Genomic DNA, 13836 nt, shown 5'->3' on the forward strand with positions numbered 1-13836 from the left:
CAAAGTTCAAGAGGACACGGTGGGTCCCGTCTGGAGTCACAGACTCTGGTGTTTCCCTCTGCTCTGCCCGCAGTAGCCGCTACCCTGGGGCCCAAGACTCGCGCGGGCCAGAGCGCCGGGGCCCAGCAGATGACCTGGTGTGTGCAGGGATCAGGACCCCCCGGGTGGGCCCGGGGTGTTGGGGGGCTGGCTTGGTGTAAACTGGAAACTCAGAGGAGTGAATTAAATATCCAGATAATTAAGAACAACTGTGATTCATTTAGCATTATTTGGACAGTTTTCCACTTTTTTCATTAGCAGAGTTACGGCCCTTGTGTTTATAAACAGTCGAGAACTTTCACAAACTGGCAGATCCTGTGTGCAGGGAAATTTCCTTTCCACACATCTTTTTAGATCTACTGACTCTTTTTTAACTCCCATTAATCTCCAAGTCAGCTGAGTGCACACTTTACAGCTCCTTATTACTCATTCTTGAATTACAGAAGCTGCGTTTTAGATCTGTTTATCTCTTTTAACAGATAGAGAAGCTGAATGGAGAACTAAGAATTACATGCTTCAATGGATGTGGAGTCAAGTGGTTAAGATTTTGAAGTAGAGTGGGTTGTTTTCTTCGTCCCACAACACTACTGTAATTTAGGTCTTATCAGATATCACTTGAAGATAGACTGAGACAACTACTTAAAGATTCCCATGTGCATATCATGCCTTAGATTTTGAGACAATGATTTGTACTTTAGATCATATGATTCCAGAGAATTTGCCACAAATCTATGAACAAATAAACTGCCAAAGGTTATTAGAGGAACTGGGATCTATATGTGACTTCCCTAAATTCAGAAGGCATTTCCTCATGTTTTAAAATGATATTCAAAGATTTAGCCCCACAGGTATGGATAAGAACATTCATTTTTAATGTCAATAACCACAATGTGGCCTCTCTTTAAAAAGTGGATTGTGAATCCAGATACTTTTTGTACTTCAGTAATCCTACACAACTTTCTAAACAGTAGTTTTCAGAAATGAATACAAGAATGCAGTAGATACAAAACAATACATTACCGGTGGTCCTTTATATGTTTTACTATGGTCCAGAAAGCAATCCACATACATTAGAGAAGTTCTTCCCTTGTAACAAAATCAACAAGTGATGAGTGTATCTCTTAATTAAAGCCATATTCACAGTGCTGAAGATTTCTCAGACAAAAGGAAGTTCTGTGTCAATAAACTCTAAGTGGAATGACATCATTCTCACTTTAGAGACAAATACCTGGCTATCACCACATTTTGACTTTTTAAAAAAATAAACATCTGGGAACCATTACAACATTTCTAGATAAATTTGTCCTATTGTGAAGAACACACACACACACACACACACACACACACACACACACAAGGAGATCACCTCCCACAAACATTTTATGTGTTTTCTTTTTTTTTTTTTTTTGAGACGAGACGGTCTCACCGTGTTGCCCAGGCTGGGTTCAGTTGATCAACAGACAACATGTTAGGCATTTTGCCTTTACAATCTGAGAGCTGCAGTTTAATAGCTAGATTTCTCAAAAAGCTAGACGAGGTAAATATATTCACAAACTACTAAGGACTTTTTCACTGTAATTAAATTAGTTTTTTTTTTTTTTTTTTTTTTTGAGACAGTCTCACTTTTGTTGCCCAGGCTGGAGTGCAATGGCACGATCTCAGGTCATTCCAACCTCCTCCGACTTCCAGTTTCAAGCGATTCTCCTGCCTCAGCCTCCCGAGTAGCTGTGATTACAGGCGCCTGCCACCACGCCCAGCTAATGTTTTGTATCTTTAGTAGAGACAGGTTTTTGCCGTGTTGGCCAGGATGGTCTTGAACGCCTGACCTCAGGTGAGCCACCCTCCTCAGCCTCCCAAAGTGCTGGGATTACAGGCGTGAGCCACTATGCCCAGTCTAAAATTGGTTTTAAGGGCAAATTTTAAGGCTGATCACTTTGTTGTTGTTGTTTTGGTTGTTTTTTTTTTTTTGAGACAGGGTCTCACTCTGTCGCCCAGACGAGTGCAGTGGCGTGATCTCCGCTGACCACAACCTCTGCCTCCCAGGCTCAAGCAATTCTCCTGCCTCAGCCTCCCCAATAGCTGGGATTACAAGTGTGCACCACCATGCCTGGCTAATTTTTGTATTTTTAGTAGAGACAGGGTTTCACCATGTTGGCCAGGCTGGTCTTGAACTCCTGACCTCAAATGATCCACCTGCCTCAGCCTCCCAAAGTGCTGGGATTACAGCCTTCAGCCACCGCACCTGGCTAAGGCTGATCACTTTGATTAATTGTGTTCACCTATTGATAGAGATATAGGTTATATCCCCATTTTCTGTTATGTTTCCAAGTTTAGACTATAAAAAAAAAGTTGTTGAATGTTCAGCTAAATGTCTAGCTGATGTTTATACCTTTATGAACTATTTCATGTAAATAAATTTTAAAAATAGAGCTTTTTATCAGACTATGGGTCCCAATACTTTCTTTGAAAATATGATTCTGTTCATTCAGATAGGGCAAATATTTTGTTCATCTGTTTTATCTATAGTGTAGAGATTTTGAACACAAGCTTTGGAATTGGACAGACCCAGGTTTAACTCCTGGTTTGCCACTTTCTGCTTTGGGCAAATTGTTTCACTTCTCTGAGCACTGGTTTCATCAGTAACCTGGGGATAATGGTGCTTTTTCGTCTTCAGTAAAACGGAGATAATAGTGCTAATCTCATGAAATTACTATGAGGATCAAATGAATTTAGTAGAATGCCTAGAACATAATATCAAGTGACTGCTATCTTCATCATTATTAGCTCTAAAACATATATTAAAATGCCAATATTATATATGTTTCATTTGTAATAGTATTAAAATGGCCAGATTTTAGAAATTTTGAGGGTGGCTCACGCCTGTAATCCCAGCACTTTGGGAGGCCGAGCTGGGTGGATCACGAGGTCAGGAGTTCGAGATCAGCCTGGCCAACATAATGAAACCCCGTCTCTACTAAAAATACAAAAAATTAGCCAGGCGTGGTGGTGGGCACCTATAATCCCAGCTACTCGGGAGGCTGAGGCAGGAGAATCACTTGAACCTGGGAGGTGGAGGTAGCAGTGAGTTGAGATCACGCCATTGCACTCCAGCCCCGGGCAACAGTGTGAGATTCCATCTCAAATAATAATAATAATAAAAAAAAACTACCGAGCCACATAATATGGTTATTACGATTATTTTAGATCATATTCCAATGAAATTAATGCTTGGTTTTCATCCTCCACTATTCAAAATGGGAAACCTTTTCTGTAAAATGGTGCCTTATGTGGAAGCATTATTACTTTTTTATATCATAATAAAGCCCTCTATTATTTGTAGTTCTTTTATCAGAACCTTCGAAGAAGTGAGGGGCATAAAAATACAAGAAATACCACTTCCATTAGTGAGGGCTGGTATTCATTAGAATGCTTGTTTTTTGCCAGGCACGGTGGCTCATGCCTGTAATCCCAGCACTTTGGGAGGCCAAGGCAGGCAGATCACCTGAGGTCAGGAGTTCAAGACCAGCCTTGCCGACATGGTGAAAACTTGTATCTCCTAAAAATACAAAATTAGCCAGATGTGGTGGTGGATGCCTGTAACCCCAGCTACTCAGAAGGCTGAGGCAGGAGAATCGCTTGAACCCAGGAGGCGGAGGTTGCAGTGAACCGAGATCTCACCACTGCACTCCAGCCTGGGCAACAAAGCGAAACTCCATCAAAAAAAAAAAAAAAAGAATACGTGTTTTATAGCAGATAAAATATTAAGTCTAGAGAGGTAAGAATAATCCTACCAACTATATGCTTACAAAAGCAAAATACTTTTTGTTTTGTTTTGTTTTTTTGAGACAGGATTTCATTCTGTCACCTACCAGGCTGGAGTGCAGTGGTGTGATCTCGGCTCACTGCAGCCTTGACTCCCCGCTTTCAAGCCATCCTCCCATCTCCTGAGTTGTTGGAACTACAGGCTTGCGCCACCACTTCAACTAATTTTTAAAATTTTTTGTGGAGTCAGGGTCCCACTATGTTGCCCAGGCTGGTCTTGAACTCCTGGCATCAAGTGATCCTCCTATCTCGGCCTCGAAAAATGCTAGGATTATAGGTGTGAGCCACCTTGCCCAGCCTCACAAAGGATGGTTTTGATTCATATTATTTGCATTGCCTTTGGAGTATCTTTTCCCTCATTCTGCTACAGACTCACCTGCTTAAGTGGGTCAGACACCATAAGTTGTTGCTACAGTTTCTAGCTATGTTTAATCAGCTGACATTCTAATCACAACATCCCACAGTATCAAATAAAAGAAACCCATTTTTGTCGAGAAGATAGTTAAAAACATAATCCTAACTATGAATTGGCTCAGATTGTAATAATTAAAAGGAGAATTTTGCTCTAAAGATGGGTAAAAATATGGGGAAACAAAAGTGACTGATTATTAAATTTTCTTTTTTTTTTTTTTTTGAGATAGAATTTTGCTGTGTCACCCAGGCTGGCATGCAGTGGTGCGATCTCGCTCACTGCAGCCTCCATCTGCTGGATTCGAGCAATTCTCCTGCCTCAGCCTCCCAAGTAGCTGGGACTACAAGCACACACCACCACACCTGTCTAATTTTTGTATTTTTAGTGGAGACAGGATTTCACCATGTTGGCCAGGCTGATCTTGAACTCCGCACCTCAACTAATCCGCCCACCTCAGCTTCCTGAAGTGTTGAGATTACAGGTGTGAGCCACCGAGCCTGGCCTAAATTTTCTTTTCTTTTTTTTAAATTTCTCTCTCTTTTTTTTTTTTGACAGGGTCTCACTTTTTTTTTAGAGACAGGGTCTCACTCTGTCGCCTAGGTTGGAGTGCAGTGACACAACCATGGCTCACTGCAGCCTCAACCTCCAGGGCTCAAGCAATCCTCCCGCCTCAGCCTCCCAAGTAGTACCACAGGTGCACACCAACATGCTTGGCTAATTTTTTATTTTTGTAGAGGCAGGGTCTCCCTATGTTGCCCAGGCTGGTCTCAAACCCCTGTGCTCAAGTCATCCTCCCACCTTTGCCTCCCAAAGTGCTGGGATTACTGGTGTGAGCCACCATGCCCAGCTGACTAATTTATTAAATTTTCTGAGCAAAACAATTTAATAAAACATAAAGCAGCCCAAGATACAGTTAGAAAAACTCAGGCCAGTAGTGGTGGCTTATGCCTATAATCCCAGCAGTTTGGGAGGCCGACATGGGAGGATCCCTTAAGCCTAGGAGTTTGAGACCACCCTGCATACAAAGTGAGACCCCTCCCCCTGTCTCTATAAAAAAAAATTAGCTGAGTATGGTGGTGCACACTTGTAGTCCCAACTACTTGGGAGGCTGAGGTGGGAGGATCACTTAAGCTTAGGAGGTCAAGCCTGTAGTGAGCTATGATTGCCCCACTGCAGTCCAGCATGGGCAACAGAGGGAGACCCTCTGTTTAAAAACAACTGGCTGGGCACGGTGGCTCACGCCTGTAATCCCAGCACTTCGGGAGGCCTAGGCAGGAGGATCACGAGGTCAGGAGATTGAGACCGTCCTGGCTAACACGGTGAAACCCCGTCTCTACTAAAATACAAAAAAATTAGTCGGGCGTGGTGGCGGGCACCTGTAGTCCCAGCTACTCCTGAGGTTGAGGCAGGAGAATGGCGTGAACTTGGGAGGTGGAGCTTGCAGTGAGCCAAGATAGCACCACTGCACTCCAGGCTGGGCAACAGAGGGAGACTCCATCTCAAAACAAAAAGCAAAACAAAAAAAACAACCAAAAAAACCCTCAGTGGCCGAGCACGCTGGTTTACACCTGTAATCCCAGCACTTTGGGAGGTCAAGGCAGGCGGATCACCTGAGGTCAGGAGTTCGAGACCAGCCTGACCAATATGATGAAATCTCGTCTCTACTAAAAATACAAAAATTAGGCTGGGCGCGGTGGCTCACGCCTGTAATCGCAGCACTTTGGGAGGCCGAGGCGGGTGGATCACAAGGTCAGGAGATCAAGACCACGGTGAAACCCCGTCTCTACTAAAAAATACAAAAAAATTAGCCAGGCACCGGGGCAGGCGCCTGTAGTCCCAGCTACTGAGGAGGCTGAGGCAGGAGAATGGCATGAACCCGGGAGGCGGAGCTTGCAGTGAGCCGAGATTGCGCCACTGCCCCGCAGCCTGGGAGACAGAGCAAGACTCCGTCTCAAAAAAAAAATACAAAAATTAGTTGGCATGGTGGCATGCACCTGTAAACCCAGCTACTTGGGAGGCTGAGACAGGAAAATCGCTTGAACCCGGGAGGTGGAGGTTGCAGTGAGCTGAGATCGCGCCATTGCACTCCGGCCTGGGCAACAAGAGCAAAATTCTGTCTGAAAAAACAAAAACAAAAACAAAAAACCCTTCAGTTGGCCAGGTGCAGTGGCTCATACCTGTAATCCCAGCACTTTGGGAGGCTGAGGTGAGCAGATCCCTTGAGGTCAGGAGTTCAAGACCAGCCTGGCCAACATAGTGAACCCCTGTCTCTACTAAAAATACAAAAATTAGCCGGGCGTGATGGTGTGCACCTGTAATCCCAGCTACTTGGGAGGTTGAGGCAGGACAATCACTTGAACCCGGGAGGGGGCGGTTGCAGTGAGTCAAGATTGCGCCACTGCACTCCAACCTGGGGGACAGAGCAAGCCTCTGTCTCAAAAAAAAAAAAAAAAGGGGCCGGGCGCGGTGGCTCACACCTGTAATCCCAGCACTTTGGGAGGCCGAGGCGGGTGGATCACGAGGTCAGGAGATCAAGACCATCCTGGCTAACACAGTGAAACCCCTTCTCTACTAAAAATGCAAAAAGTAGCCGGGCATGGTGGCGGGTGCCTGTAGTCCTAGCTACTTGGGAGGCTGAGGCAGGAGAATGGTGTGAACCCGGGAGGTGGAGCTTGCAGTGAGCCGAGATCGTGCCACTGCACTCCAGCCTGGGCGACAGAGTGAGACTCCTTATCAAAAAAACAAACAAACAAACAAAAACACCTCAGATACTCATGGGAACTGAAATTGAGAGCAATTAATGCCTCTTTAGCACAGAGCAGAATTAACTTGTTTCTATGATTTGAAAATGGTTCAGCATGTGTTCATTTTGTGGGGTGGTGTATAGGTGGGAGGTCCAAAGCTGAACATCATTTCTTGGGCCAAATTAGCCAAGTTCAAACTCAAAACTGAAATGCTTGAAGTTCAAGTGTGTTTCATAATAGGGAGGAAACTCTATTTTAAAACAAGACTACATTAGGATCAAATATAAGGCTTTTCAGATCACAGGACTTTCTCACTTTCTGTATTAGACTCATGAGAAAAATCAAGGGGAAGTGTTAGGATATCAGAACCCTTAAACTGCTAGCATCAGCTTTTTGATAAAAAGTAGCTAGAAATTATTTTAAATTTCCCTAAGACCATTAATTATCTAAAATAATATTATTATACTTTCCTATTAGGGAAATCTCATTGTCTTCCAATCTAGTTTTTATGACTGTCAAGAATAAAATATAAATCATTCTTCTCTTTTTTTCTGTATCTCATTTAGTCTATTATGTACCTAAAATAAAAGGCTGTTAATAGTTGACAATAATTTATTTACATAAGTCGTGTCAGCAGTTTCTATGTCCAGGGGATCATATTAGGGTAGGTGGACTAAACCTGCTAGGTGGACTTTGAAGATAACTATTATTTTAGTTGCTTATCAGTGGGGAATAATAGCTTTTCTTAAACACTGTTCATTTGGTGACTCAGTTATTTACTTCTGTTATGTGCAATTAATGATTGAACCTATTTCAAATGCAAGGGCTTAATAGCTTCTGGCATAAAGAGGTGCATTGCTGTTATTTCCTTAACAAATTCTCTAAGGAATCTGTGTCTGGCCCAGCCAGATGTGTCAAAGACTTAAGTAGACCTTAAGGAATTATAACTCTTCATACGCAAGAAGACTCTTAAATTCCCTTAAGTTTTCTAAGATAAACAACCCCAGCTCTTTTAACTTTTTCTGTCATTTTAAAAAATATTTTATGACTCTCATAGGAGATTTTCCCAAATTCTCCATGTTTTCTTTAGATTTTAGAGGAGATGCCCAGTATGAGACATGGAACTCTATAAAGGATCAAGTGAGTCCTTAGTATCATGGAGTGCAGTGGTGCGATCTCAGCTCACTTCAACCTCCACCTCCTGGGTTCAAGCAATTCTCCTGCCTCAGCCTCCCAAGTAGCTGGGAATACAGGCATCTGCCACCATATCCAGCTAATTTTTGTATTTTTAATAGAGACAGGGTTTCACTCTTGTGGTCAGGCTGGTCTCAAACTCCTGACCTCAGGTGATCCGCCTACCTTGGCCTCCCAAAATGCTAGGGTTACAGACGTGAGCCACCGCACCTGGCCAGTTCACACTCTTATAATGCAGCCTTGTATTAATCTTACATTTAAAATTACATTTCAAAAAAATTACCTTTCATTATTATCAGATTTTAAAATCTAAACTCAGCCTCCTTTTATTTCTCAAATTATATATAAGAAGTTGTTTTGATTATCCTATGTAATTCCTCTGCATTTGTTTTACTGAAACTGTATTTCTCCTGGATAATTTTAAATTTCTTCATATTTGCTAAGGCAAATGGTATTGAAAGTGGAGACTGGACATCCAAAGGGTGCTCAAGGCAATCTACTACAAGTTCAGAAAGAACAGAAAGAAAATATTGCGACATCCATTTGTTTTCTCTAAAAAGTAAGAAACAGACCAGGTTGGCTCATGCCTGAAATCCCAGCACTTTGGGAGGCTAAGGCGGGCGGATCACTTGAGCTCAGGAGTTCAAGACCAACTTGGGCAACATGGTGATATGCCGTCTCTACAAAAATATACAACTTAGCTGGGCATGGTGGTGTGCATCTCTAATCCCAGCTACTCGGAATGCTGAGGTGGGAGGATGGCTTGAGTCTGGGAAACAGAGGTTGCAGTGGGCCAAGATCGCACCATTGTACTCCAGCCTGGGTGACAGAGTGAAACCCTGTCTAGAAAGAAAGAAAGAAAGAAATTAAGCTTTATTATTTAACATAAATGTAACACTGGCATGCTCATACAGTCCTTTGTCAGTCATGTCAGAGGTGTGCTGTGTGAGGTAACCTGAGAAGGACAGACTTTTCACAATTAAAAGGGTTGAGTGGGTGCTCTAGTTCATCCACAATCAGTCTATTGCAGTTTTGTGTAGTACAGGATGTCACTGATGTGGTCGATTTTGTAAAACTAAATCCCTTCAATAGAATCTACATAATACTTTATACCGAGATGGGGAGTGATTGTGAAAACTTTTTATTTTCTAGCAAAGTATTCAAGATACTTGAGGTCAAAAGCACAGATCCTGGACACACACTGCCTAGGTTCTGACCACAGTTCTGCCATCACCAGCCATGTAATCCCGGGAAAATCATTTAACTCTCTGAGGTTCAGTTTCTTCATCGGTGAAATGGAGATAATAGTATCTACTGCATTGAGTTGTTCTGGGGATGAAGTGAGTTGATACATATGTATATAAGAAATCTCTTAGTATAATATCTACTACCAAAATCAGCTTTACACAAGCTCTGGTTGTTATTACTTAAAAGAGTATTTGACTATCAAGAAGAATTATGCATTTTTGCTGACAAAAAATACAAGTGATTCAGATTTCTTTACCTTTTCTGTGATAATCCCTGTGGGTTTTATTCTCTATAGAGGATATTAAACATACATATTTTCTTTTTCTTTTTCTTTTTTTTTTTTTTTTTTTTTTGAGACAGAGTTTTGCTCCTGTTGCTCAGGCTGGAGTGCAATGGCATGATCTTGGCTCACTGCAACCTCTGCCTCCTGGGTTCAAGTGATTCTCCTGCCCTCAGCCTCCTGAGTAGCTAAGATTACAGGCATGCACCACCCCGCCTGGCTTATTTTGTGTTTTTAATAGAGATAGTGTTTCGCCATGTTGGCCAGGCTGGTCTCGAACTCCTGACCTCAGGTGATCTGCCCACCTCGGCCTCCCAAAGTGCTGGGATTACAGATGTGAGCCACAGTGCTCGGCTGCACATTTTCTTTTAAGGTAAAGTTTTAGCAATGAGTGACAGATTAACTTCCTTCCTTCCCACTCCCTTTAGTGTAGATGGGTTTTGAAATAAACAGTTTGGAGAGAGTGTCTTGGAAATATTTCTATCAGTATGTGACTTTGTTGCATGGGAAACTGTGTGTGTGTGTGTTCGTGTCCTATTAAAACTCTAATATATACATTGCACTGGAATTTTTGAAACACAATTTTCTACTTGTTTAAACATTTTCCAATTCATGCATTTCAGTGGATCTTAAAATTTATTTGATGAAAAAATAAAAGGCAGTGTCTTTAAAGTCGTTTGCAAGAATTACTGACTGAGGCTGGGCACAGTGGCTCATGCCTGTAATCCCAGCACTTTGGGAGGCTGAGTAGTGGGGGATCACTTGAGCCCAGGAGTTTGAGACCAGCCTGGGCAATGCAGTGAGACCCCATCTCTATTAAAGAGAAAGAAAGAGATTGAGAGAGGAAGGAGGGAGGGAGAGAGGGAGGGAGGGAAGGAAAGGAAGGAAGGAAGGAAGGAAGGAAGGAAGGAAGGAAGGAAGGAAGGAAGGAAGGAAGGAAGGAATTACTGACTGACAGCAGAGAGAATGGAAATTTACTAGTCAAACTTTGACAAAAACCTTTACAGAACTGGATGATGGGACTGAAAAAGAAAATGAGTACTTTAATAGATATAGCCAATAACAATGCATCTCTTCTATTTAAATCTAAATATCTTTATGAAATATCTCTTCAAAATATCTTTTCAGCTATGACAGCCATTAAAGTGAAGTATTAGAATAACTAAACAAAATTAGACTTTCTAATGACTGTATCACAAAGTGTTAAATCAAGATTTTTTTTTTGAGATGGAGTCTTGCTCTGTCATCCAGGCTGGAGTGCAGTGGTGCGATCTCGGCTCACTGCAAGCTCCGCCTCCTGGGTTCACGCCATTCTCTTGCCTCAGCCTCCCAAGTAGCTGGGACTACAGGCGCCCACCACCACGCCCGGCTAATTTTTTGTATTTTTAGTAGAGATGGGGTTTCACCATGTTAGCCAGGATGGTCTCAATCTCCCAACCTCGTGATCTGCCGCCTCAGCCTCCCAAAGTGCTGGGATATACAGGCCTGAGCCACAGTGCCTGGACAAAAAGTCTTTTCTACTATTAATAAAATACTATTGGGCCGGGCGTGGTGACTCATACCTGTAATCCCAGCACTTTAGGAGGCCCACGTGGGTGGATCACGAGGTCAGGAGTTTGACATCAGCCTGGTCAGCATGGTGAAACCCTGTCTCTACTAAAAATACAAAAATTAGCCTGGCATGGTGACAGGCGCCTATAATCCCAGCTACTTGGGAGGCTGAGGCAGGAGAATCGCTTGAACCCGGGAGGCAGAGGTTACACTGAGGCGCGATCACGCCATTGCACTCCAGCCTGGGTGACAGAGCGAGACTCCATCTCAAAAAAAAAAAAAAAAAAATACTATTAAGGCCAGGTGCAGCAACACACACCTGTAATCGCAGCACTTTGGGAGGCTGCGGTGGGCAGATTGCTTGAGACCAGGAGTTCAAGACCAGCCTGGGCAACACATCAAGACTCCATTTCTACAAAAAAAAAAAAAAAAAAAAAAAAAAACGGCTGGGGCTGGGTGTGGTGGCTCACACCTATAATCCCAGCACTTTGGGAGGCCAAGGTGGGGGGATCACTTGAGCTTAGGAGTTCGAGACCAGCCTAGGCAACATGGTGAAATTCTGTCTTGACCAAAAATAGAAAACATTAACCAGGTGTGGTGACACATGCCTGTAGTCCCAGGTACTTGGGAGTCTGAGGCGGGAGGATCACTTGAACCCGGAGGCAGAGGTTGCAGTGAGCTGAGATCATACCACCGCACTCCACCCTGAGTGACAGAGTGAGACCCTGTCTCAATAAAGAAAAAAAAAATTGGCCAGCTGTGGTGGTGCAGGCCTGTAGTCCTAGCTACCCAGGAGGCTAAGGCAGGAGGATCACTTGAGCCCAGGAGTTTAAGGCTGGAGTGAAGTGAGCTATGATGGCACGACTGCACTCCAGCCTGTGTGACAGAGTAAGACCTCATCTCTAAAATTAAAAATTAAGGTGGAAGAAGGAGGTGATAGAATAGAGTCAGGGAAAGAGACGTAACTATGGAAGAATGGTCAGAGAGATGCAACATTGCAGGCTTTGAAGGTGGAGAGCACATCAACAGAATGAGATCCTGTCTCTATAAGAAATTTTTTAAGCCAGGCACAGTGGCTCACGCCTGTAATCCCAGCACTTTGGGAGGCCGAGGCAGGCGGATTACCTGAGGTCAGGAGTTTGAGATCAGCCTGGCCAACATGGTGAAACCACATCTCTACTAAAAATACAAAAATTAGTCGGGCGTGGTGGCACATGCCTGTAATCCCAGCTACTTGGGAGAATGAGGCAGGAGAATTGCTTGAACCTGGGAGATGGAGGTTGCAGTGAGCCAAGATTGCACCACTGCACCCCAGCCTGGCTGACAGAGCAAGACTCTGTCTCAAAAAAAAAAAAAAATTAAATATCATTAAATTACTTTAAATATATTGGTTATTTTATATTTTAAAATTTGGGGTTTATATTTTACAACACATACAACGTATTAATATAAGAGGTCACAAATACATAGTTTAGGCCCGGCGTGTAATCCCAGCACTTTGGGAGGCTGAGGCAGTTTGGGAGGTTGCAGTGAGCTGAGATCGCGCCCCTGCCACTCCAGCCTGGGTGACAGAGGAAGACTCCATCTCAAAACACACAACACACACACACACACACACACACACACACACACACACAAACACACACACAAATACATAGTTTATATGTGAGTGTACATGTTTCAACATTTATATGAATGGAATGCATAAAAAAGCAAAATGTGATAATGTGGCTGGGCAAGGTGGCTCATGTCTGTAGTCCCAGCACTTTGGGAGGCCGAGGTGGGAGGATCTCTTTACCCCTAGAGTTCCAGACCAGCCTGGGTAACATGGCAAGACATCATCTCTATTAAAAAAAAAGGATAGAAATATTAGGTAGGAGTGGTGGCGCTCACCTGTGGTCACAGCTACTCAGGAGGCTGAGGTGGGAGGATCACTTGAGTTAGTTAGGTCAAGGCTGCAGTGAGGCATGATTGCACCACTGCACTCCAGCCTAGACCACAAAGTGAGACCTTGTCTCAAAACAAACAAAAAATGCATAATGTTAGTTACCTTCTACATCCCTTTGGGTTGATATCATCTAAGAATGTAATGTCTAGGCCATGCGCATGGCTCACGCCTGTAATCCCAGCACTTTGGGAGGCCGAGGCGGGTGTATCATGAGGTCAGGAGATCGAGACCATACTGGCTAACACGGTGAAACCCCATCTCTACTAAAAATACAAAAAATTAGCCGGGCGTGGTGGCGGGCGCCTGTAGTCCCAGCTACTCGGGAGCCTGAGGCAGGAGAATGGCATAAACGTGGGAGGTGGAGCTTGCAGTGAGCCGAGATCGTGCCACTGCACCCCAGCCTGGGTGACAGACCGAGACTCCATCTCAAAAAAAATATATATTTATATATAAATATATTTTTATATATTATATATAAGCATATATAATATAAATATATATTATATATAAGCATATATAATATAAATATATATTATATATAAGCATATATAATATATATAATATGTAAGCATATATAATACAAATATATATTATATAT

The sequence above is a fragment of the Hylobates moloch genome, unplaced genomic scaffold (assembly GCF_009828535.3).
Source record: "Hylobates moloch isolate HMO894 unplaced genomic scaffold, HMol_V3 SCAFFOLD_9, whole genome shotgun sequence".
Taxonomy (NCBI): Eukaryota; Metazoa; Chordata; class Mammalia; order Primates; family Hylobatidae; genus Hylobates; species Hylobates moloch.